Raw genomic sequence first — 26611 nt, 5'->3', positions numbered from 1 at the left:
ATATTTTACATTTATAAGCAAGCTATTTACCAAAAAATAGCAAAAAAAGGGATAATACTAAATTCTTTCTATGATACAAATATGGTCTTGAGACCCAAACCAAGGAGATTTAAAATAGAGAAAGAAAGCCATAGATCAATATCTCTTATTAACATTGAAGCAAATATTTTGAATAAAATTTTAGTAAGTAGGCTACCATAACGTGTCAAAAAAGATTATATACTATGACTAAGTTGGATTTACACTAGAAATGCAAGGTTGTTTCAATATTAGGAAGACTAAACATAACAGACCATATTAATAATAATAACAATAAAAAACATGTAATTATATCAACAGATTCAGAAAAGACTTTTGACAAAACACAATAGCCATTTCTCTTGAATAAAAACTAGAACATATGGAATAAACGGACTTTTTCTCGGTGTGGTAAGTAATACTATTTAAAACCAAGAGCTAGCTTTTTATATAATGGAGGAAAAAAACACAAAAAACTAGAGGCCTTTCCAATATTAGAAGTAAAACAAGGTGTCCATGACTACCACTACTTTATTTTTTTGATGGGGCAATGAGGGTTAAGTGACTTACCCACGGTCACACAGCTAGTAAGTATCAAATATCTGAGGCCAGATTTGAACTCAGGTCCTCCTGAATCCAGGGCTGGTGCTTTGTCCACTGTGTCACCTAGCTGTTCCTCTCTCCCCCCCCCCCACTACTATTTGATGTAGTGCTAGAAATACTATCTGTAGCAATAAATTAATTATGGGTGCCAACTTTTAGGAAGGAAATTGATAAGATAGAGATTGCTCAATTGAATATAATTTCCTTGAGGGGAGCTTCAATACTAACTACAATGCCTGGCAGTAGATGACAAAATATGCTTATCGACTGATTGGTTTGATCAACTGGAGGAAGGAAATCAGGATAATGAAGGAATTTGAATACATTTCTTATGAAAATTGATTGGAGAAATTGGGGTTATTTAGTTCAGAGAAGAGACAATTGAGAGAAAACATGATTGCTTCTTTCAAGTTCTTGGAAGATTAGAATGTAGAGAAGGTATTAAGCTTGTTTTATTTGGGAGAAATGGACAGAAGTTGCAAAGAAGTGAATTTAGGCTTGATGTAAGGAAAAACTTTCTAACAATGAAAGCTATCTAAAAATATAGTTAGTGGTCTGCCTTAGGAGGTAAGAGGTGTCTCCTCACTGGAGGCCTTTAAAAAATTAGATGAGAAATTATATTGTAAAGGGATTAAGTTGGGAGGGAGGGCTTGAGCTAGTTGGCAATTGAAGTCCTTTCCAAATCTGAAATTCTGTGATTCTGAGCTTAACAAACAGGCATGAGGAAGATGAAGTCAGAGATGATGCTACAGTTTCAAAGCCAGAGGTCTCCTTACATGTCATAGGATCTTCAAGCTGCAGGATAGAGCTCAAAAGTCATCTGGTCAAGGGGCAGCTAGGTGGTGCAGTAGATAGAGCACAAGCCCTGGAGTCAGGAGGACCTGAGTTCGAATCCAGCCTCAGACACTTAACACTACCTGTGTGACCCTGGGCAAGTCATTTAACCCCAATTGCCTCACCCAAAAAAAAAAAACCAAAACACAAAAAAAAGTCATCTGGTCCAACTTCTACCTGAAGAAAGAATATCCTTTATAGCCTTCCCAAGAAATAGTCATCTGACCATCCTTTGAAGACCTCCAGTAATGGGGAACCATGACCTCCAGGAAAAGCTCATTCCATATTTCTATACCTCTCATTTTTGGAAAGCCTAAATTTGCTGTTCTGCAATCCCTCCTCATTGCTCCAGGTCTGCCCTCTTCTATATGACAATCCTTCAAATACCTGAAAAGAGTAAGAAACATTTAATCTCTTTACTCAAACCCTGACTAAACTCCTTCCCCAGAGGAGATAACTTCAATTCCTTTAACTAATTCTCCTGGAATAATGTTCTCCAACCCTGTCACCATCCTAATTGACCTCCTCTGGACTTGTTCTATCTTGGTGGGAGAGTAGGTAGGGGGTTGGGCTTAGGAAACTGGAAGACCTGAGTTTAAATCCTAACTGTGTGACCTTTGGCAATTATTTAATCTCTCAGACTCCATTTCCTTATCTATATGATGGGAGGAGTAACAGCATCTGTCACACAGGGTTGTTGTCAGTCAAAAGGCATTTATAAAATGCTTACCAGGAGTCCAGTAAGTGTAGGAAATTCAAATAAAGGCCAAAAAACAGTCCCTGCCTTCAAGGAGCTTACATTCTAATGGGAAAGACAGCATACAAATAAATAGGTACATTAAAGAGATAGATGATAGATAGATAATTAGATAGATGATAGATTAGATAGATAGATAGCTAGCTAGATAGATATGGAAAGTAATCTAAGGGGGAAGGCAGCTTGGGTAGAAAAGTCTTCCAGCAAACAAAACCCAGAAAGAGCTAGGAAGAGAAATTCCATTCAAGATAACTATAGAAGATATAAAATACTTGGAAATGTATATTCAAAAATTCACCCAGGGACTATATAAGTCTAACTATAAGACACTTTTTGCAGAAATAAAGACAGTCCTAAATAATCAGAGAAACATTAATTGCTCATCTGTAGGTCTGGCCAATATAATAAAAATGACAATACTACCCAAGTTAATTTATGTATTCAGTGCTATACCAATCCAATCGCCAAAAAAAAAAGGTTTTACAGAGCTAGAAAAAATGATAATGAAATTCATATGAAGGAACAAAAGATCAAGAATCTCAAGGGTAATAATGGAAAAAAAGTGTGAAGGAAGGATATCTATCAGTACCACATCTCAAATTGTACTACAAACCACCAAAAGGGCACTGGTTTACAAAAGAGAGGTCATTCAGTATTTAATCAGTTAATTAGGTGGTGGTGTTGTCAGTCTTTAATTTTCAAAGGGGATCAAGTCAAGACATCACTTGCTTGTGAATTGGATTTAAGTGAGGCAGAGTCACTCGAAGTTGTCAGTTTCATTTTCTCTTCCTAAGTCATGAAAGTCCAGTGGCAGGACAAATGTGAAGACGACTGGTGATGGCCCAGGATGCAGTGAATGACCTTGGGGTCTGACCAAATTCTAAGCACCCCTCAGCACCTCCTTCAGCCATCTTCATGACCATTGGAACAAATCATTTTCATCTCCTCTTTCCTCCAGAAGTCTTCATATGCTTGGGGTGGACATCTTCCTAACTCTGTCTGTTATCCTCAACCTGATTTAGTCTATCTGCAGATGGCCACAACCTGCTAGTCAATTAGGTACACAACATACAATAGCAAAGTGTTTGATAAACCCAAAGACTCCAGTTCCTGAGGGAAGGACTCATTATTTGACGAAAACTGCTGGGAAAATTGAGTACCAATATGGCAGAAATTAGGTTTAGACCAAAATCTCACACTATATACCAATATAAGCTTTGAATGTATATATGACCTAGATTTAAAAGGTCACATCATAAACAACTTAGAGGAGTAAGAAAGAAATGTCCTTTTGGATCTATGAATAAAGGAAGAGTTCATGACTAACCAAGTAATAACATGGAGTTGCTGTTCCCAAGGGCACAGTGAAGTAGATCTGTCATGGGACATTGCAAGGAGGGTAACAGGAGAGTTGAGATGAATAGAAATGAGAGAGTGGGCAGCTGAGGTTGGAAAGGGGGATTTATTCTTTGGTATTTGGGGTTTGTTATCACAGGGAGAGATTAAGAGAATGTGGGAGTATGCTAACCATTGAGGAATAAATTCAGAAAGGGTAACAGTGAAGTCAGCTGATTAAGGCAGGGGATCAGAAAGATCAAAGTCAGCCCTCCAAGTTTTGGCACAGCCTTCGATTGCCTAATTTGAAATGTTACTGTGACCCAGGAAGTGTCTGGAAGCCTACTTTGTGTCAGGGATAGGCAGGAGGTATGGATTCCTGACCAGGGCACTGCTCTGTCCTTGGGCCACTGGGGCAAGCTCGGAAGTGAATTGCTCCTCTGGGTATCTGGAGACTTAGTGGGGATGTCGGAGCTGATGCCTCCCAGTCAGAGACCAGAGATCAGAGATTGTTCTTGTGGCTCTTAGGGCTTCCTGAAACCTAGTGAGGAGGCAAAAGGCAGTGTGTGTCTACCTCTTCGATATTTTTTTCCCTTCCACACTAATATTCCTGGATCTCCTTCCCCTTGTTAAAGAAGTCCTCAGCCTTGGTTACCTCCCAACACACACTCTTTAGGAAGGATAAAGGTTAACATTTAGGATAACAATAGGTCTCTGGATCTACAGAGAATACAGATTCACTTGCTTCTCGGAGGAAGCTCCAGACTCAATATCTTTCTGTTCCAAATGGTAAGATCATCTTAGGACATTCATGATCCCTTTATGTCCAATCTATCTGTTCATTGACCTCTGAACCTGGAGAGAAACATTCGAATGCACTTTTCTCCCCATCCCCTGCCTCTGCTCACACAGCCCTATTGATGCCCTCCAGGGTCTGAGTACCACTTTATTCTGGAGTTTAGATCCCTAATCTGAGCCAATAGCTGCCTTTATTAATTGACAACCACTTATCGCTATGGATCAATGCCTCAGGCCTCCGGCTGCCTGCTGCTCTAGCTGTGAGCAAGCTCTGCTCCTCCTCACTCCAGCTGTGGGCAGCTGTGGGCTCCAGTGGTTTGGAAGAATGGAGAGGCAGGGCAGGACGATAAGACCAATATAGAAAGTTGTCACAGGGCATTGCTTAAGAAGCTCAGATCCAGATCAGCATGAAAAGTCACTTTTCCCATGCCCTCTCCCTTATTTCTCCCAAGCACCTCAGGGTCTATTGTCCCCCAGCACTGCTCACAGTGCCAGCTTGTGCCCCCATATTTCTTCCCACATGGTCTCCATCTCAAGACCTGGTTCTGTGCCTGCTCAGGGCCATAGGCAGAGGCCAAGCCTCAGATAGGGAAGCCAGAGAGGCCCTGCAAGTAATGCAGGCTGGAGCCTCTCTCTGGGAACTCTGAGGGATCCTGGGCAGTGGGGGTGGGGGGTGATAAAAGCCCCTTATCCTGGACCTTTGCCAGGTGGGCAACATTCTGAGCCTCTGAACACCCCCAATCTGCATGTCTAGCCCAAGTGGGCAAGCTGGAGCCGGGCTGTCCCTCCCGCCTGCTTAGGCCTAACAACCCCTACCCACCCCACCCCCACCTCCTCCTGCCCTCCTGCTTCCTGGGCTTGTGTGCTTGGCTTTATGGCAAGAGCCAACAGCTTCCATGGCTTCTCTTTCAGTTTATGAATAAGCTTCTTGTTTCCCAGGGGAATTAGATGGATCAGAGTCGGCCACTCACAATGCGACACATTTGTATGGCCGGGAGCACAGGGAAAGGCAGCAAAGGCCTGGGGAGACTCTAAGGGAGGTGCCTTCATTGAACTCTTCCCATCCATCCTTCACACACTACCAGATCAATCTTCTTTATGCATAGATATGTTCACATCATGCCTCTCTTCAAAACCTTTCAATGGCTTCCTATTGCCTACCAAGTCAAGTTCAAATTCCTTAACCTAGAATTTAAAGCTAGGAGTCAGAAAGACCTGAGTTCAAATCCAGCCTCAGGTATTTACTAGCTATGTGACCTGGGGTATCCCCAATGTGCCTCAGTTTCTTCAACTGTAAAATGGGGATAATAATAGCACCTACCTTCCAGGATTGTTGTGAGCATCAAATGAGATAATCTTTGTTAAATGCTGAGCACAGTGCATAGCACAAAGTAGATGCTTGATAAATATTGCTGCCCTGCCACACATAGCCTCTACATTCTCCCCATCTTTTTTCAGTTCCCATTTTCCCACCCTTTAAAATCCAAGCTGAATGCTAATACCAACTCCTCCAAGAAGTCTTCCCTGATTCCTTCAGTAAGTAATGACCTGCCTCCCTTGGCCTATATGTAGCACTGAGTTTGTACCACAGTACATAATGTACATCTTATGTATAATTTTTACTGTAGTTTTCTGAGTCACTCAGCTTTCTGGCGCACCAAGCAAGGGCTGGATGTAAGTTGGGGAGAAATGTTTATACTTCTGTTATTATTATGTCTTTGAATTAAATATCCCCTTGCAAAACCTAAAAAATCAACTATAATAGTCACAATACTTTATATGGTATTTTATATAGCACTGCACTCCATGATCCAGCCATACCTCTGTTACAGACACACACACACACACACACATACAGCTCCATCTCCCACCTCTGCACCTTTGCACTGGCTGTCCTTCCAAAAATGCCTCATATTCAACTACTTTGCATTTATTTATGTTTATTCACTCCACTGTATGCTGTGTATGTTTTTATATGTACCTGTCTCTTCTATCAGTATGTAAACTCCTTGCAAGCAGGGATTGTTTAGTCTTTGTATTTATATGCCCAGGGCCTAGCACAAAATCTAGCTCATAGTAGGTGCTTTGTGCATGCTTATTAATAGTTATAGAGAAATTGATGATTTTTCTCAGTGGCAAGGATATCCTCACTGAGTTCTCTCCTTCAGTGAAGTCACAGGTCCACGTGACCCCCCCCACCAAAAAAATGTCTGTGTATCATGTCCCTCTACTGGGGAGACAGAGAGGAGGGATGGTCTATGAAGTCAAGGACTACATTTTATCTGAACTTTATCTTTCCCCCAAGCACAGGGTTCTACACACAGTAGACATCTAATAATTATTCAAGGCACTGGAGAAGGATAAGCCACTCAATATGTTACTATGCATAGGTCATAATAAAAATAGTTTGCATTTCTATAGCTTACAGTTTACAAAGTGGCTTTCTCACAACTTTATAAGGTCAACAATATGGAAAGATTATTACTCCCATTTTACAGATGAGGAAAGGGAGTTTCTAAAGGGTAAATGACTTGCCTATAGTCACATGGCAAGTTGATGGCCAAGATTCCAACCCAGGTTTCCTGACTCTAGCCCTAGGGCTCTGACCCCTGGGTTTCCCCTCTGCCTCAGGAGAAAATAGGAGCATGCAGATTACACATTCCAAGATTCCTGCTTGACTTTGGCCATTAGAAAACTTTGGAAGGGCGGCTAGGTGGCGCAGTAGATAAAGCACCGGCCCTGGATTCAGGAGGACCTGAGTTCAAATCCGGCCTCAGACACTTGACACTAGCTGTGTGACCCTGGGCAAGTCACTTAACCCCCATTGCCCCGCAAAAAAAAAAAAAAAAGAGAGAGAGAAAAAAGAAAACTGAGCAATTGACTGGTTCCCTAGATCAAGACCTCAGAAGACTGGCTAATTTTTTCTTCCCTGATATAGTCTGAGGGAAATAGGGCTCTGGGGGTGGCCCAGAGAAATTGAAGGGAGAGAGTCTAGACCAGATGTCTATGCAACATGTTGGCTATAAGCCTAGCCCCTGGGATCTTGAGCTTTGCCACTGTCAGTATGACAATCTCATCTTCCCTTCACTGTCTTGCCTTTCCCAACTGTTGGTTTTTGGTTTTGGTTTTTTCCTCGCTTATTTTCCTCTTTCCCCAACCCAGGATATTGCTCTCTTCACTATTACCAATGACATCGTCTGCCAGGAAGATCTTTATATTCTTTCTACATGCCAAAAGTAATATCTCCCTCCTCTGAAACCCCCAAACACTCTCTTATGCAACTTCTGTTGTATGAGTTAGGGAGGATATCTATCCCAAGCATGTGAAGACTTCCTCTGGTGGATAAGGACAATTTGTTCCAATGGCCATGAAGGCTGCTGAAGCAGGTGATATGGAGCACTTCAAACTTGGTCAGACATTGAAGACACCAATATCATCCCATGCATCCTGGACCATCACCAGTCATCTTGACTCATCCCACCAACATTGGGATGTCATTGGTCCTCTTGGAAAACAAAGGACAAGCACTTACCTGTATCAGTACCCTTTCCCATTCCATGGATTGTAAATTACTCAAGAGCAGAAATGATTTTGTTATTAATTTTTGTCTCCTCCAGTACCGAGCACAGGGCCCCAAACAGAGAAGCAATTAATAAGTGTTGATTGTTGAGAAAATCTGCTACCATTTTCATCATTACCAGTATCTCTGTCTTCATCACCATTGTCATCAGAGAACATCAAAGCTGGAAAGGACCTTAGAGATCATCTATTCCATGAGCCTCATTTAATGGAGAAAAAAACTGAGCCGCTGTCAGTGGTATTTGTGAGATTGTGGAGCCCAGGAAAACTAGCATGGGACTAGAAAAGAATAAATGTCTTGATTTTCCACAAAGGAAATATAGCACCCCTTCCAAGGAAAATCTCTAACTACCATTGACAATGACAGATCAAAGGGCAGCTAGGTGTCGCAGTGGATAAAGCACTGACCCTGGATTCAAGAGGACCTGAGTTCCAATCCAGCCTCAGACACTTGACATTTACTAGCTATGTGACCTTGAGCAAGTCACTTAACCCCCATTGCCCCAGGGGGAAAAAAGACAACGCAGATCAAGTCTCTACAAAGAGGCTCAGGGTCTTCGAGATAACTCTAAGGGGCTTGGGTTTCTAGTACCTTCACTCACAAGAAACATTCCTCCCAAGCCAGAAGCATCCCCCTCCCCTTGTATATACAAGTTCCCCTAGGAGAGTGGGCTCAGATTTAGAAAACATATGTGGATGAAAGGTAAATCCACAGCTCCCAGTTCCTAGAAACTCTTTTCTTTTTTAATGGAGCCTTCCCCTTAGGTGTAATCTTCTAGGCACTGAAGGCCAGTACCTTTGCAAAGACCTTTTTCTTCAATGTGTCTAGTTTGTCTTTGGTGATTGTCTCAGCTCTAGATGCGCACATGGCCATCAGGAGCCATTGCCATTACAGGGACACTGCTACCAATGCCCATGGGAACTCCGGATCTTCCAACCTTTTGAAATTCACAAAGTTGTCACTTTGACAATAGGGAGGAGAAGGGAGAGGATGTAGAGAGGGAGGATAAAAACTCATACTTGTCTCCCAAGGGCAATTGCCTTTTAGGAATTCTTTACCACTGGATTCAACCACTGTTCAACTCATTCATACTAGAAGACATCATTTTGAACTAACTATCCCAGAGGTATGTCTGCATTTTTCAGCCAATCACAAGATATTTTCCTATCCACTTTCATTTAATGATCAAAACACTTTACTCCAAATTTTATTAAAAACGTTCATACCTAGTTTACACATTTGATTGACTGATTCAATTCAACTATCTGGGCCTTCTGGGCTTACATCAATTGGGGAGAGGAGTATGGGGTGTTCAGGGAGGACTAGCACCTCTGATGTGGGGGATTGCTGAGCCTTTTTCAGGGATGCCCATCCACCTTTATTGTCTACCTATCACCCAACTCTCATCAGTGGCTCCAAGAAGCTGTAGCATGTGCAAAAGCTACACCCCAGTAAAACCATCTCAGCAAGCAAGCTAAACCAAGTTGAGGGCAACCCACAGGCCTCAAATCTGTTGGTGAATTAGGGGATGTCTACCTCAAACATGTGAAGGCTTCCCCTGGCAGAATAGGCGATGAGAATGGTTTGTTCCAATGGCTATGAAGGCTGCTGAAGCAGGCGCTGTGGAGTGTGTAGAGCTTGGTCAGACTTTGAAGATGCCAAGGTCACCCACTGCATCCTGGGCTATCACCAGTCGTCTTGAATTTTGTTTTGCAACTGGACTCGGATAACTCTGGAAGAGAGTGAGACTGAGGACTCTGTGCAACCCTGCCTCACTTAAACCCAATTAATGCAAAGTCAAGACATCATCCATCATCCATTATTTTACCCCAACATCTTGGTATCATTGGTCCTCTTTGAAAACAACAACAACAACAATTGGGGTGAGGTAGAAAGAAAGAAAACAGGGTCTTCAGACTTTAGACCAGTGAACTTCAATTTGTTTCCTTGCAAAATTCTATAGCGTATTATTAAAGGGATAGCTAATGAACATATAGAAAGGGAAGTAGTGATTATAAAAAAGCAGTGTTGCTTCGATAAGACCAGGCCATGCATGTCAAGATAATTTTACTTCCTTTTTGACTGGGTTACCAGACTAGATCAGGGGAATTTTATAGGCATTATTTACTTTTATTTTAGCAAAGCATTTGACAAATGCTCTCATGTTGTCTTTGTGGAAATGCTGGAAATATGTGGGCTAAACGGTAGTGAAGGAAATAGAATTGGAACTGACAGAGACCTACAAAGTAGTCATTAATGGTTCAATGTCAGCTTAGAAAATGGTCTCCTATTTTCTCCCCACCGCAATCCATTCTCTGTGATTTTCCTAAAGCATCAGTCTGACCATATAATCCCCTTATTCAACAAATCCTACTACCTCCTAATTACCTCTAGAATGGCATTTAATGTTCTTTACAATCTGGCTTCTTCCTGTCTTTCCAGACCTTCCTCCATGTACTCTATGATCCACATTTTAGGGACAGCTAAGTGGCACAGTGGATAAAACACTGGCCCTGAAGTTGGGATGACCTGAGTTCAAATTTCACCTCAGACACTTACTGTGTGACCCTGGGCAAGTCAGTTAACCCCAATTGCCTTAAATATCTGGGCCCATCTCCAGTTGTTCTGATGTATATCTTGCCACTGGATCCAAATGGCTCTGCAGGAGAGAATGAGGTTGGTGACTTTGCACAGCCCTCCCTCACTTAAATCCAATTTACTGCAAGTCATGATATCACCTCTTAATGACATGGTCCTCTTCAAGAATTTAGGGCATACAACAACAACAATATGCATGTGTGTATAAATGGGTATATATATATATGTATATGTATATGTATACATATATACATATGCACACATATATAGGCAGCTAGGTGGTAGAATGAATAGAGGGCTGGGCAAGTCATGAAGACTCACCTTCCTGAGTTCAAATCTGGTCTCAGACACTTACTAGCTTTTAACCCTGGGCAAGTCATTTCACCCTGTTTGACTCAGTTTCCTCATCTGTAAAATGAACTGGAGAAGGAAATGGCAAAGCACCCCAATATCTTTGCCAAGAAAACCCCAAATGGAATAATGAAGAGTCTGACAGGACTGAACAACAAATATACCTGTATGCAGTGATATGTTAGATCCAGGTATTACATTTTCAGTGTGAACATTTGTGGGTCAGAAATCTACAAATGCTACAAATTAGGATTTCATCTATTCTGTTGGCTGTCTAGACTTAAGAAAGTGATAGAGAAAATGTTAATGCAGATTAAACCTAAAGGTGTGTCATTCCTACATTTGCCTGCCCCCAAAGCCAGTTGTTAAACATTTACCAGCACACACTTACCTGCAAATGTATATGTCATCTCCTTCATCAGAAGGTAAGATCCTTGAGGACAGGGACTGTTTCACTTTTTGTCTTTGCATCCCCAGAGTTTAGCACTGTACCTGGCATGTAGTAGGTAGGTGCTTAATAAAAGTGTGTTGAGTTCTGAGAGCCTCAGGGATCTGGGCATTGCCCTGTGCTGTTTAACATTTTTATCAATGACTTGGGTGAAGTCATAGATGGCAGGCTTATCAGATTTGCAGATGGCACAAGCTGGAAGAGATAGCTAACACATTAGATGACAGAGTAAGGATCCAAAAAAAGAGCTTGACAGTCTGGAACACTGGATCAAATCTGAAAAGAAAAAAATTTAATAGGGATTTAGGGTAAAAAAAAGAAAACTCTACAAACTGGGTGAAGCATGGCTAGACAGTAGTGTGTTTGAAAAAGATCTAGAACCTGAGTTCAAATCTGGCCCCAGACACTTGCCACTTACTAGCTGTGTGACCCTGGGGAAATCACTTAACCCTCATTGCCCTGTAAAAAAAAAAAAGAAAAAGAAAAAGGCCTAGAGGTTTGAGTGGACTTCAAGTTCAATATGAATCAAGAGAGTGGGATATAACAACCCATAAGGAAGCAAATGTAACCTTAGGTTGTATTTAAAAGAAATCTAGGGAGGTGGTAATCCCTCTGCACTTTGTCCCGGTCAGACCAAGCCTGGAATACTATGGTCAGTTCTGGGTGCTACTTTTAGGAAGGAAAGCCATTAGTTGCAGCATATTCAGAGGAAGGTAACCAGGATGGAAAGGGGCTTCCAAATCATGCCATAGTAGGATTGGTGGAAGGAGCTTAGAGAAGATACTTGGGAAATGATTATCTATGTTTCAGTTCTGTAAGGGCTGTCATTGTGAAGAGGGTTTAGACTTCCATAGGATCATCGATTTCAAGCTGAATGGGACATTAGCGGTTATCCAGCCTAACCCCCTTATCTTTTTTTTTTTTGTGGGGCAATGCGGGGGGAAGGACTGAGGCTGTATTTGAACTCAGGAACTCCTAAATCCAGGGCCAGTGCTTTATCCACTGCACCACCTAGCCGCCCCCCAACCCCATTATCTTAAATATGAGGATACTTTGTCTCAGAGAGTTTGAGTGACTGGCCAGGGATCACGCAGCTAGAAACTGGCTGAGGTATACTTCAAACCAGTGGACTCTGAATGCAATGCCCTATCTACTACACTGTACTGCCACGCCCCTCAGACAGAATGGAGAGCAAATGTGGAAAGTTGCAAAGAGGAAAATTTAGGCTTAACAGAAGGAAAAACTTCCTAATAATGAGAGCTAACCAAAAGTGGGATGGTCTGCCCCACTAGGTAATAGGTTCCTCCTCAATGGAAATCTTCAAGTAAAAGCCAGATGACCACTTGTAGGGAATGTCAAAGAAAAGTTTGTTCCATACAGACTGGATTAGATGTTCTCTGGGGTTCTTTCCACATCTGAGCTTTTGAGATTCTGGGAGTTTTGGTTCTTTGGTTTAGAGAGTCTCTGACAGGACAGAGGTGCAATCAAGGATGTTTTCATTCTGGAGCATTAGAGCTGTATGGTTCAGGGGTGAAGTAGCCGCTTGTCCCTGAGGTGTTTGGGAATTTGTAGGAAGGGGAAGAAGTAGGGCAACAGAGAGGGCTAAAATAGGGAGCTATATAAGAATGGGGGATGGGAAGGACTGAACAAAAGGATAATTGACCTGAATGTTCTAACATATTGGCCCTCTGTGTGGGGTCTACAATCTCCCCCTGTCGGAACAGGGCTTAGGTTGGGGCTTAAGACACTTGATCCCCAAGACACCTGCTGACAGTGTCCCATGCAGAGCCAGCCATGATGCCCATATTCCTTGCTTAAGAACTTCTAGGACTTCGCCTTCCATCCCTAGCCAAGCCTTGGCCTGGGAATCAGGCCCCGGGCCAAGGCTAACAGTTCAGCAGAACTGGAGGAGGGGCGGGCTAGCACAGCTTTTGTCAGGGGACCCCCTCTTCTAGAGAAAGGGTTAGGAGCCCCAGGCAGCTCAGCAGAGAGTTCTGTGGAGGAAGGAATGGGTGAGCAACCCCTCCTCCTCAGGGAAAGAGGGAGCATTTCAGCAGTCCCCCTGGGGGCCAGCTTGTTGCTCAGGGACAAGAATGTGTCTAGCCATAGAAGGAGGAGGAGGGATGCTAAAAACCCAGTCCTGCTCAATGAGCTATTTATAGACCAGAGTTAGGAGTCTCACCCTCCCTACCGCCTAGGCTAGCATCCACCTTTTCTCATTCTTACCCCTTCTGTCCTCCCATCTCACTGGGGGTGGGGGGTGGGGGGGTGGGAGTGGGGTGAACTGGGAGAAGATGGAGATGGAAAAAAATATCCTGGAAGGAGAAAGGGACTGTGACTTAATCCTTGAAAAACCAGAGTCATGGCTGAAGGGGACAATAGGCAGTTCTGAAAGTTGGCACCCAGGCAGGAGTCTGTCATTTCTTTCTTGCTAGATTGAAATCTCCACTCTCTCTCTCTGAGGCGATCAGGAGAGGTATCACAACCTCTCACATTCTCACACACACAGTCAAATACCCTCCGTTCACATACAGAGAGGACCGCAAGCCCCCTTCTTAATCCAGATGGACAAAGGTAGACACCCCCACAGACAGACATCTGGACTTCTATTGACTTACCCTTTTACAGAGAGCCAGGAAGAGACCTCTAGAACCTCAGAATATCAGAGCTGGGAGACCATTTAATCTTGCCGTTTTAATTTACAAATGAGCAAACTGAGTCCAGAGCAGTTAAGTAACATACCAAGGTCAGTCACATGGCTGGTAAATGTGGCTGTGTAAAAAAGCCCAGATTTTGCTCCACACACAAAAGCAGGAGATACACAAATACCCTTATTCTCCCCCAAAACATCCCCACAGCACACTTCCTGACAAACACAGGCTGATAATTCACACACATGGGCTCTAACACTAATCCATAACGAGACTTCTACATACAGACTCACAGACGCAATACCGACAAAGTATATCCATTTAGGAGGGGTAAGAATAAGGCTCCTTCGGTGGGGCCTGGGGCTAGTAAAAGTGAATGGGACCCTGGATTCTCAGGCTCAGTCCTCAGAGATTTCTGAAGCTTGGCCTTAAGGTAGACACACCTAACCAACCACTCAGCCCCTCCTTTGTCCTTTTACCTCCTTCCAAACCCCAGTAATCCCGCTAGGGAAGCCCGAGGTTCGGGTTTTGGCCCCTCCGCCATCCCCAACATCAGACCAACTGGGCATGGATCGAATTGGGGGATAGGGCATATTCGGTTCTTCCTGGCAGACAGTTGGGGTGGGGGGTCTCTCCATCACTCCCAGGGCATCTTCAAGAGAAGTCTCTGGACCACAAGGAGGGAGGGGTGGGGGGAACAGAGACAGAAGGAGGGGGAATTTAGAATGGGGAGGGGGTATGGGGGGGAGTGCAAAACTGACAACGCATGCGCACTCCAGACCCGAATCATCTTTATAAAAAAGGGAGAAGGCGAGGAAACCGCGGAGACAGACCCTGGGACTCGAGGCCCCCAGCGCCGCGGCCACCTGCTGGGAGCGGGGAGTGCAGAGCTAGCCGAGAGGCAGCTGGGCCCCCGGAGGGCGGCCGGGCGGCCAGCGGGGCAGCGGCCGCGGGCACCCCGGCTAGAGCGCAGCGGAGCCGGAGCCGGAGCCTCGGCAGCTTTGTGCAGGGCTCCCCTTGGCTCGCTTTTCTCCCCTCTTCCCTCCCCCCCTGATGCGGAGCCGCCTACCCGCCCGGGCACCGCTCCGCCTCGCAGGCGCTGCGGGGATGCGCCGGCGCTAGGAGCGGGCGCCGCCGCCCCCTTGGCCCGCGGGCGGCCGGACCCACGGACGGCGCAGCGGGAGGAGCCCAGACGCAGGTGGGTGCGCGTCCCGGGTCTGGGCCTGAGGCGGGGAGTGGGGGGGAGTAGACTAAGGTGGGGGATCCCTCCGGAGTCCTCCGGTTTGGCGGCCAGCGCTGACTCGGGCTCTAGCGCCCGCCCCGTCCTGGCCGCCGGCTGAATTCTGCTAGCTCTGCCCGGCCAGGTTAGGGGTGTCGGAGGTGGGAATGCTAGGAAAACTGGGCCAGCTGCAGCCCCCGAGTCCTTCTCCTGGAACCTTGGGAAAGGGGAGTTGACAACTGACCCGTCCCTGGAGGCGACTGACTCCTGAGATCCGTGACCGGCGCTCTCCAGCCCCAGCCTGCTCGCACCCCTGAAGTGCTTCCTTCTTGAGGAGGGGAGCTTGGGTTGTGTCTTCTCTTCCTGCCCACTACCCTAGCGAGTGCGCTCGAGGGTCTGGGGAGGGCGGCGGTATGAAAATGGAGGAGCCCGCCAGTTAACTGGGGTGGGAAAGGGGAGAAGAGGAGGAAGAAGAGTTTGGGAACGGGATTGCAAGAACTGAGGGAGGGGGTTGGGGTCAGCGACTCAGGGAGCGGGGAACACGGCTGCTTGTCAGAGAGAGGGGAGGGGAGAGAAGCAAATGTGATGAGTTGGGAAGGAGAGGAGGGGAGCACCCTGGACGAAAGCAACACCCAGGTGACCCAGGATCCCAAGTGATTTGGGTTAAGACTCCACTTAGGACACCCCAGGGGGAGATTGGCATTCGGGGATCAAGGGAATGGAAGAACCAGTCAGACGTGGTGGAGCTGGCCCATGTAGCTTCCTACAATGGATTCTTCACTCTATCGCCTCCCTGGGTTAGGGGCAGGAGTTCCTTCCCTTGCCCAGACCAAGGCAAAGGAAGAACTTTGAGGTGCTCCGTGTGGTCTAAGGCCTGGAGAAAACACCTTTGGGATAGGGAGCATGGAAGGAATCTGCCTGAGGAGAGTGTGAGGGGAGCTCATGGGAAGTACGCTAGAAGCTCCTTCTTTTCCGGCTGCTTGCCCTTCCAGCAGTGGCATTGGGAGCTGGAAGGACAGGTTTCCCAAAAGGAGAATCAGTCCAGACTGCCTCAGAAGAAATAGGAGTGAGACTCGCTGGACAATCCATAATGTATCCCTCCGCCCGCTACCCCAATCCCCTCCTCCATCTCTCACCCTATGCCCTGGGAGATGTCGTGTGGGGAAGGCAGGGGTTGATGTTGGGGCAGGGGGACAGCCCTAACATACCAATTAGAAAGGGAGGGGGTTCGAAGGGTCCGAAAGGGCCAGCGAAGGACCCAAGCATCCCCACCTGCACACTTCCAGCCATCCCCTTTCTTTCGCCTTCCTTCCTCGCTGCCTGGAGCAGCCAGCTCTTCCACGGGGTAGCCCTAGCCAGAAGTCCTCGAGTGGACCGAGCCTAGGCTTTGTTCGTTTCTGGGGCTTTCCCGGTGGTGTGCCTGCCTCCTGCTGGTGGCTTTGATTGGAGGGGTGGATTTCTTAGGCTGGGCAGCTGCTGCTTCGGCTTTTCAAGCCACTGCTTTTGGGTGAGGGAGGGGGATGGAGTGGGGGGACAGGAGAAGAAAAAAATAGTGTGTACTAGAGTACGGAAGAGGCTAGGTCGAAGAGAAGAGGTCGTACCTTTCAACAGCCACCCCTTCTCTAAAGACATCCCGCCCTCCCTCCTCCCGGACTCTCCCCCCCCCCCCCGCCCCTCCCAATCTCTGCGTGGCTGTAAGTGCATATCTGGAATGATTGTATGTCTGGGTGTGCTAAGAGGGGTCCCTTAGGAAGAGTGTATGTGGTTGTGACTGTGTGTGCGAGACACTGCAGCCATGTCTTTGTGTGTGAGAGGGGATACGTCTGCTGGGGTGTGACTGTATGTTAGGATGTGTTGTACTGCTTCTTGTGTTGAATGGACAGATCCCCAGAATTGGCATCAAAGAAACTGGGTTTGAATTCTGGCTTTATTGCCTTCCTGACCTTGGGCATGTCACATGACCTCTTTGAGCCTCAGTTTCCCCATCTGAGCCTTTACATTCCCATATATAAAAATGAAAGGCAAGTCTAGATCCCTTCCAGCTCTAAATCTCTCTCTGTGTATGTGTAGAATTATGTGTTTCTTGGCTTGTGACTCTGTATGTGTGTGTGAAGAAAATTATCTGTGGGTTGTGACAATGTGATTCAGTTGTGTCCAAGGAGAACCCAGAATTTGAGGGCTATATTTTTTAGCCTTCAGGAAGCTCCCTGGGATTTCCTGAAGTCAATTTGACACAAATATCTCCCTGGGTTTCCACCCCTTATCTGTTGACCAGTCCCATCTCCAGGATTTGTCCTGGGACCTTTTAAATGCCATCACTTGCCCAGCCCAAGATACAGAGGATTTCAAAGGGATTCGCATATGGTAAGGTAAGAGAAATTGGAGGGAGGATGTCTCATCTCTATTCATCCAGCCTGAAGATTGAATTTCCCTGTGCTCTACAGCTTGTGCCCCTCTGGTTCCAGCCCTTCCCTGCATTCTTTCATCCACACACATAAATACAGATGCCAGGAAAGCAATATTCATACCTACAAATTCGTACCAATAGAAATGCACCTTCCCAAACTCCTCCACAAAAACACATTTTAAAAGCATGCTCTCACACAGAGACACATGGACATTCACAAGTGTTTCCCAACAAAGGTACCTTATGGCATATACTCACACTGTAATCCCTTCTATCCCTTCAAATATAGATACCTTCCGAATTAGGAGGTCAGGGAAACCCAGTTAGGAGAGGGACTTGGATATTCCCACTAATCCTCCTTTCTTACCCCCCCAACACCCTCCCCCCCCACCCCCCCCCCCACCCCCCCTGTCATTTGCCCAGAATTGGACTGGGTTCCAGCTGAGGCTGGTCTCTAGCTCCCTCTTTGCCTCCACTTGCATATGCATGAAGCCTATGAATTATTCATGAGATGACAAAACCCTTCACAGCTGTGAAAATTCACCAGGACTCTGGAGTGAGGGGTTATTTTAAGAGTGTGACTTTGGGTGACTTGTGCACTGTGTGTGACTGATTGCAGGTATGGGGGGGGTGAGCCAGAGAATGTGGGAATGTGACTGTATGACTAACTGGATGATTCTGTGTCTATGATGTCAACTGAGTGCCTGTGACTAGGGGTGGGGTGGGATATGACCCTGAGAGCCTTTGGTTGTGTGTGTGTGTGTGTGAGAGAGAGAGAGAGAGAGAGAGAGAGAGAGAGAGAGAGAGAGAGAGAGAGAGAGATGGGGTTGGAACTTACTGGATGCCAGCATTTATTAGCACCCGAGGGAGACCCCATCCCACATCCCCATCAGTCACCAACAGCCTGACTCATTGTCTGCCTGCCCCTGGCCCTGAGCAAGATGGATTTTGCAAATTGATTTTCATTTTAAATGGGGATTAAAGAAACCAATGGGGAATCTTCCTGCAAAGTGAACACCTTTCCCAACTCCCATCATCACCACTTATCTGGTAAAATCCTAACTCTTATTGTCGAGTTTCCCTAAAGCAAAATCCACCTTCATTCTAGATTGGGAGAGGGGTATGATTTGGGTCCAAATGCAATCAAGCACTGAGCAGCTCCTTGCCAAGATCCACCGGAAAAACAAAAAGAATGTACTATCCAGTGGGGTGCTCATAGATTAGTAGTACTGTAGTCTGGAACCTGGATTAGGGACTGTTAGCACTCTAGGCACCCATGTCAGAATGTCCTGCTCCCATTCAGAAGTTAAAAAGGACTTAGCTCCGGAGTCAGGGGCCCCAGATTCAAACCCTATTTCTAATACTCACTACCTGTGTGGCCATGAATAAATCACTACAACCCTTCAGGCCTTTGTTTCCTTATCTATAAAATGAAAGGGTTAAAACAGAAGTCTCCTGAGCTACCTTCCAATTCTAGATCTATACTATGATCCCATGAGAACTGGGGACATATAATGGAGGTAGGATAGACAGAAGAGGGTATGTTGGGGGTGGAAGTTAAGGAGCTATTCAGGTCCTTGGACTTCCAGGCTAAAGGAAATTGTACTTTATCCTGCAAGTCATCAATTTAAAACCTTTTGAGTATGAGGATTCCCCACTTTTTAACGTCAGCAATTCTTTTTCTTTTTTTGCATGCTTCTAACCTAGTAGCGACAATAAGTTATCTGTTGCTTGAGAAAATACAAAGTGAGGTCAAAGGTGCTTTAAATTCAGTAATGCTTTTTGTTTGTTTGTTTGGGTTTTTTTGTGGGGCAATGGGGGTTAAGTGACTTGCCCAGGGCCACACAGCTAGTAAGTGTCAAGTGTCTGAAGTCAGATTTGAACTCAGGTCCTCCTGAATCCAGGGCCAGTGCTTTATCCACTGTGCCACCTAGCTGCCCCCCAGTAATGCTTTTAAATGGATTTACATTTTGTTTTTTAAAAAGTATCTACATGCTTTTGGAAAATAGTAATGCATATTTCTGTGAAACATTATTTAGCTTATAGAAGGTAGATTGGCTTATTTATGAATTTGGATTTGAATTCAGGGTGCTCTTGCAAAAACTCCCTTGATCATGGGTTGGGAATCATTGCTGTGAGCAATGAACAGCTATTGTAGTTCCTCCTTGGTCTCTCTCCCAACCCAATAATCCTGCAGAAGTCACCAGATTTGTCCTAGAATCTTAGAACATAAAATGTCAGAGCTGGGAGGGACCTTGGAGAATAGAAAGAGCTGGGAGGGACCTTAGAGCATAAAATGTAAGAGCTAGAAAAGATCTTAGAACACAGGATTTCAGAGCTGGGAGGGACCTTTGATGTGATCTAGTCCACCCCAATGATTTTTCAGAATAGAATGCTGAGACTAGGTCCAGTTTTATAAAGCACAACTCTGATAACATCAAATTCTCCCCTGCCTACTGCAGTCCAGATTCCTTTATTTTCAAGGATTTATATACTGAGGCTTGGACTTTTTACTTGTAACCCAGGCCATTAATACCAAGGGTGGGAAAGCTCCTGACTGGCTCATTGCAGCACCTAGCTACATTAGGGCCACAGCTCAGAATGAAGAAAAGACTCGGAGGACTTCTTAGCAGCTGATGCTCCCTCAGCACCATGGACAGGGTCCTTCTGCTTAAGTAGGACTCTAGATGCCTTCCCCATCCAGGAGCACGCAGTGCTATGTAGCAAGGGCCAAACCTACAAGACTTGAAGAAAGTCTTTCCCTACTGTTGGGTGGCCCACCCAGCACTCAAAGTTCCCTTCTCAGTGAAAAGCCATGCATTTCCTCCCCTCAAACTAAAACTTTGCCCCTCCATCCTGCCTCCTCTGCAGTACCTGTTTCCCCTGTTTATCAGACGGGGTAAGGAAATGAGGCCAGTCTCAGTTTTTGTTTCCAACTTGAACTCCATGTCCATAAAAGAGGGATCAAAGGATCATAGACACATGACTTATATCATAGATTTCTAGCTGGAAGGGACCTCAGAAGTCACTGAGTTAAAGAACTTCATTTTACAGATGAGGACATTGAGGCCAAGAAAGGTGAAGTGACTTGCTTGGTCACATAGACACTTAAGTTTAGGGGGTAGGATTTGAACCTAGGCTTTCCTGATTCCAAGTCCAGTCCTCCATTCACTACTGAGTTTGAGCCAATGCTGATTGACTTTTTCTGCTCTGACTTTATTTAGTTATTTATTGAACCCACTTTACCCACTTCTACCCATAATTCCAACCCATCCTACCTCATATTCAGAACATCCTCCCTCTCCCTATACCCAGGGCAATCTCAAGAGCCCTCTCTAGGAGGTGAAGGATGCAGGGGCTAATTATAATGTGCCCTTATATCCAGGTAAAATTTTGCAAGTTGTTAATAAACAAAGGGAAGCCTCAGAAGAGGGGATCTAGGAGTTCTTAAGTGGGGGTAGTGGTGGCAACCAGAGAGGTTCCATCTCCCCAGTTACATGTATATGACCCTCTGATCTGGCTACTTCATCCATCCCAAAGTTCGCATTCCCATGGGCTTTTATGAGAGTCTAAATTGAAAGACCTGAACAGGAAGAGCCCTTAGAAACAAGAATGTCAAAATTAGAAGGTCTCTCAGAGCTTAGAACCTAGAATGTCAGAGCTAGGCCTTGAGAGGTCATCTAATCTAATCCAACTCCCCTATTTGAGAGATAGAGACCCAGAGAGAGGACACAATCTGCCCAAGACTCCATGGCAGAGCAGAGAAGAGAATCCAAATCTCATGACTAATCGTTTTGTCCCTGTTGAACCACTGTGACACCTTGAGTGTTTAAGGCCAGGATACAATCCAGGGTGGGTCCCTAGCTGAGGCAGATAGTTTAGACAGCAGAAGCAGCTGTTCAAGGTGGCTGGTCCCTTGTTAATTAAATAGATGCCAGAAAGCAGGCTCCCTGGGGATCAGGATACAGAGGGAAGGATCACAACCCCTTGGTGTTGCCTGGTATTATGAATCAGGGGAAATTATTTTTGTCCTATGAGAAATTTTTTCCTTTTGTCATTCACAGAACCCTGGAATAGAATCCTAGAATCTTGGATTCATGGAATAGAACCTTTGAAAAATAGAACAATAACATTATAGAACAATTCATTTGCTCATCAGCAGATATTTGCTATATGTGTAGCTTGCCATGCTCGTCTCTGCAACAATAATAAAACATTTCCCTGGCTCTTTCAGCTTTACAAAGTGCTTTCCTTAAAATGATCCCATGAGGCAGGTAATTTGAGTGTTAGGAGGAAACTAGGACCCAATGAAAGAAGTAACTTGGCCAAGGTGCAATGCTAGAGAGGAGCAGAGCTGGGCCTGGGATGCAGACCCTCTGACACCAAACAGCTCTTTCCACCACCTTACCCTGCCCTCCAGGAAGTTGGAGGGTGGGGGGAGTTGGAGTGGGAGTGGGAAAGAGTGACAGCTTTGCTGCACTCTCCACCATACCTGGAGACTTTTATTCATTAAGACCATACCTGGAGACTTTTATTCATTAAGAACAACAACAATAATAACAGTTAATATTTATACAAAGCTTTAAGGTTAGTAAAGTATTTTACATGTTACATCATTTGATCCTTCACAATAACTCTGCGAAACTGGTGCTATTATTATCCCTATTTTTACAGATGAGGAAACTGAGGCTGAGAGAGTTTAAATAACTTTCCCATGATCTCACAACTAGTAAGTATCTGAGGCAGGATTTGAACTTGGATCTTCCAGCCTCTACATCTGTTGCTCTAGCCACTGTACTTCCCAGAAGCATTCTGGGCACATCTAAATCCAGAGGAAGATGACTAGGACAGTAAGGTGCCAAGAGATTTTGTTTATATGAGGACTGGTTGAAGGAATCATGAATCTTTAGCCTGAATAAGAGCTTTAGAAGGGACATGATAAATGTCAAGTATTTGAAATCTTGTTTTGTGGAAGAGAAGTTAGCCGAGTTCTACTTGTTTCTAGAGGGTAGAACTAAGATCAATGGGGAGAAGTAGCCAAGAGGCAGATTTGGGGCTCTATGCAAGAAAAATCTTACAATTAAAGGTGTCTCCAAAAATGTAATGGGTTGCCTCAGGAGGCACTCTGTTCCCCATCACTAGAGGTCTTCAGCTGAAGACTGATCACTCATTGGAATTATGTGTAAAGGGTTCCAATAGGGACTGGACTGAGTGACCTTTGAGGTCCCTTCCAGCTCTGAAATTCTATGAGAGCTGGAAAAGACCTCAGAACATGGAATTTTGATGCTTGAAGGGACCTTAGGGACCAAAACTAGTCTGGGAACTCTCAAACTCTTTAGACACCTTTGACAGTCTGGTGAAGCCTATGGACCTCTTCTCAGAATGTCTTTAAGAATGAGATGAAATACATAGAATTACAAAGGAAACAATTATATTGAAATCCAATTATCAAATTTTTTAAAGTGCGTGGACTCCGAATTCAAAACCTCTGATTTAATCCAATACTTCATTTTAGAGATGAGGAAACTGAGACCCGGGAGTACAATGAGGCACTGACCCAACGTCACACAGGGAGTTGGTGGGAGAGACAGAGCAAGAACCCAGGCCTCCTGATCCCCATCCCTCTATTTTTTTTCCACTCTACCATCTTGTCTACTCCAGCCATCACCACCAATCTCCTTTCCGCGATTAGGTGTTTCTGAGCCTGGAGAAGAATTCATTTCCTTAAGTTTCTCTCTACTATTCCCTAGTCCTTGCTTACTCCCCACCAAGCCAGTCTCCCCCTTCCCAATGAGTGTCTTTGTTAGGGATCTCCTCTGCAGGGTCCCGATGCAGCAGAGGCATTGAGTTCTGCAGCCAGCTAGGGCTAGGGCTAGGGCTGGGACTAGTACCATCCATCTCCTGGATAGACTGCCTGGGACATGGTGCAACTTTCTTTGGTGACTGGCAGGGGGGATTTTTGTGTTAATTAGGTGGTACAGTGGTTAAAGCATTAGGAGTCAGGAAGATCTGATTTCAAATCCAGCCTCAGACACTTACTATTTGACTCTGGGCAAGTCACTACGTGACAGAAACAACTGAACAACAACAAAGGAGTTGGATTTTCAGAGGCCCTCACCTCCAAAACAGGGACCCTGGATGTGGGAAATCTTCAAGAGTCAGAGAACTAGTTGAGAGGGAGTAGAAAAATGACCTTCTGGCTATAGGGAGGATATCATTACTTTCCTAAGAGCTCCCCTCTTCCAGGAAGCCCACGGTGGTTATCTGAAGAGGGACTGTGAAGAGGGCAGCCATTCTTTTTTTTTTTCTTTTGTGGGGCAGTAAGGGTTAAGTGGCTTGCCCAGGGTCACACAGCTAGTAAGTGTCAAGTGTCTGAGGCCGGATTTGAACTCAGCTTCTACTGAATCCAGGGCCGGTGCTTTATATACTGCACCACCTAGCTGCCCCTGCCATTCTTTTTTAAAATAAATTTTTATTTATACCTTTGGTATTTACATTGCCTAAAATTTCTCCGATATCCCTCTTCTTCCTTCCTCCTAGAGATCCATTCCACATAATAAATAATAATTTTTAAAAGAAAAAATTTAAAAGATAAAAAAATCAGCAAAAACTGTCATTACATTGAAAAAAATCTGAAAACACATGCAATAGTCTACACCTGCGGACCTCCTCCCCCATCTCTTTATTTTTTTTTTATTTTTTTTTATTTTTTAGTGAGGCAATTGGGGTTAAGTGACTTGCCCAGGGTCACACAGCTAGTAAGTGTTAAGTATCTGAGGCCGGATTTGAACTCAGGTACTCCTGACTCCAGGGCCAGTGCTCTATCCACTGCGCCATCTAGCTGCCCCTCCCCCATCTCTTTAAAAGAGTCAGGGTTTCTCTCTTGGTCTGGGACTCTGGAGGAAGCAGCCACACATCCCCCCTCGATCTCCTCCCTATCTAGGTAATGTACGTCTTCTGAACTCTAATTCGGAGCCATGTGCTCTCTCTTCACTAACATTTAATATGATTAATAAATGCTTAATGCCAAAAAAGGGGGAGGCAGCTAAGTGGACCAATGGATAGAGCACCAGCCCTGGATTCAAGAGGACCTGAGTTCAGATCAGGCCTCAGACACTTGACACTTATTAGCTGTGTGACCCTGGGCAAGTCACTTAATGCTCATTGCCCCACAAAACAAAAACAAAAAAAACCCAAACAAAACGAAACAAAAAACCAAAGGAGTCAGAGGAGGAAGCACATTCACTTTTTTTTATAATAAAAGTATTTTATTATTTTCTAGTTACATGTAGAGATAGTTTTCAACATTTGTTTTGTTTGTTTGGTATTTTTTAGTGAGGCAATTGGGGTTAAGTGACTTGCCCAGGGTCACACAGCTAGCAAATGTTAAGTGTCTGAGGCCGGATTTGAACTCAGGTCCTCCTGAATCCAGGGCCAGTGCTCTATCCACTGCTCCACCTAGCTGCCCCCAACATTTGTTTTTATAGGATTTCTATTTTCAATTTTTTTTCTCCTTCCCTCCCCTCCCTCCGCCCTCCCCAAGACAGCAAGCAATCTGATGTAGATTATATATGTACAATCACATTAAGTATATTTCTGCATTAGTCATGCTGTGAAAGAAGAATCAGAGCAAAAGGGAAAAACCTCAAAAAAGAAAAACAAAAAATGTAGAAATAGTATGGTTCAATCTGCATCTAGATTCCACAATTCTTTTTTTCTGGATTTGGAGAGCATTTTCCATCATGAGTTCTTTGGAACTATCTTGGACCATTGTATTGCTGAGAAGAATCAAGTCTATCACAGTTGATCAACACACAATGTTGTTAATACTGTGTACAATGTTTTCCTGGTTCTGTTCATCTCACTCAGCATCAGTTCATGTAAGTCCTTCCAGGTTTCTCTGAAATCTGCCTGCTCATCATTTCTTACAACACAATAGTATTCCATTAATTCATATACCACAACTTGTTCAACCATTCCCCAGATGATTGGCATTCCCTCAATTTCCAATTCCTTGCCACCACAAAAAGAGCAGCTATAAATATTTTTTGTACATGTGGGTCCTTTTCACTTTTTTATGATCTCTTTGGGAGAAAGACCTAATAGTGGTATTGCTGGGTCAAAGGGTATGTGCACAACTTTATAGCCCTTTGGGCATAGTTACAAATTGCTCTCCAGAATGGTTGGATCAGTTCACAGCTCCACCAACAATACATTAGTGTTCCAATTTTTCCACAGCTTCTCCAACATTTATTATTTTCCTTTTTTGTCACATTAGCCAATCTGATAGGTGTGAGGTGGTACCTCAGAGTTGTTTTAATCAATAGTGATTTAGAGCATTTTTTCATATGGCAATAGATAGCTTTGATTTCTTCATCAGAAAACTGCCTGTTTAAAAAAAAAAGAAAGAAAAGAAAAGAAAACTGCCTGTTCATATCTTTTGACCCACATTCACTTTTTTTTTTGGTGAGGCAATTGGGGTTAAGTGACTTGCCTAGGGTCACACAGCTAGTAATTTAGTAATTGTTAAGTGTCTGAGGCTGGATTTGAACTCAGGTCCTCCTGAATCCAGGGCTGGTGCTTTATCCACTGCACCACCTAGCTGCTCCCGATATTCACTTTTAAAGCTGGACTGATTCACCACCTCAAAAGGTTTAGCAAAGACTCTAGGGAGAGCATTGTCTGTCTATTACTCTGGGTAAGTGGGGTTTGGGTTAGGGAGGAGATTTTATGTAGGATTTCTGGTCTGGGTCAGTAATAGTTTCCTTGACATCTCCTCTACCCCGGAGAGCCTAGGTTGAGCCATCAAGAAGTTGGCGTGGAAGGTGGCATTGAATGGCAAAGTCAGAAAACCAAAAAAATTAGACCCAGAGAGACACAAGAAAGAAGAAAAAGGGGCAGGAAAGAAAAGATTTTGAAAGTATAAGAGATACAGAGAGACTGAGACAGAGAGAGGCCAAGAAAGATGACAAACAGATCTGAGAGAGAGACAGAGACACAGACAGACAGAGA

General features: G+C 44.7%; 1 protein-coding gene and 1 long non-coding RNA gene across 6 annotated transcripts in view; one reads left to right on the top strand and one right to left on the bottom strand.

The window, feature by feature from the left end:
* Window positions 1-57: 57 nt before the first annotated feature.
* LOC122726618 lies at window positions 58-16642 on the bottom strand. 4 transcript variants are annotated; one of them, XR_006352810.1, is made up of 4 exons: window positions 16465-16642; window positions 11266-11598; window positions 9462-9657; window positions 58-1842 (listed from the first exon to the last, which is right to left on the bottom strand). It is a non-coding gene; the product is annotated as an uncharacterized LOC122726618 (long non-coding RNA). The 4 variants fall into 4 exon arrangements; XR_006352809.1 differs by lacking the exon at window positions 58-1842 and having other exon boundaries at window positions 9092-9657; XR_006352811.1 differs by lacking the exons at window positions 58-1842; window positions 16465-16642 and adding an exon at window positions 15437-15689 and having other exon boundaries at window positions 9092-9657.
* Window positions 14764-26611, top strand: part of NCAN (neurocan) — a 70324-nt gene continuing 58476 nt past the window's right edge. Inside the window, exon 1 of one of the 2 annotated variants that reach the window (XM_043964439.1) lies at window positions 14764-15171. The gene's annotated coding sequence lies outside the window, so the exon portion shown is untranslated. The remainder of the gene's footprint in view (window positions 15172-26611) is intronic. The other variant, XM_043964432.1, reaches the window with a different exon arrangement.

The sequence above is a fragment of the Dromiciops gliroides genome, chromosome 1 (assembly GCF_019393635.1).
Source record: "Dromiciops gliroides isolate mDroGli1 chromosome 1, mDroGli1.pri, whole genome shotgun sequence".
NCBI lineage: Eukaryota > Metazoa > Chordata > Mammalia > Microbiotheria > Microbiotheriidae > Dromiciops > Dromiciops gliroides.
This window is presented reverse-complemented; position numbering and strand designations above follow the sequence as displayed.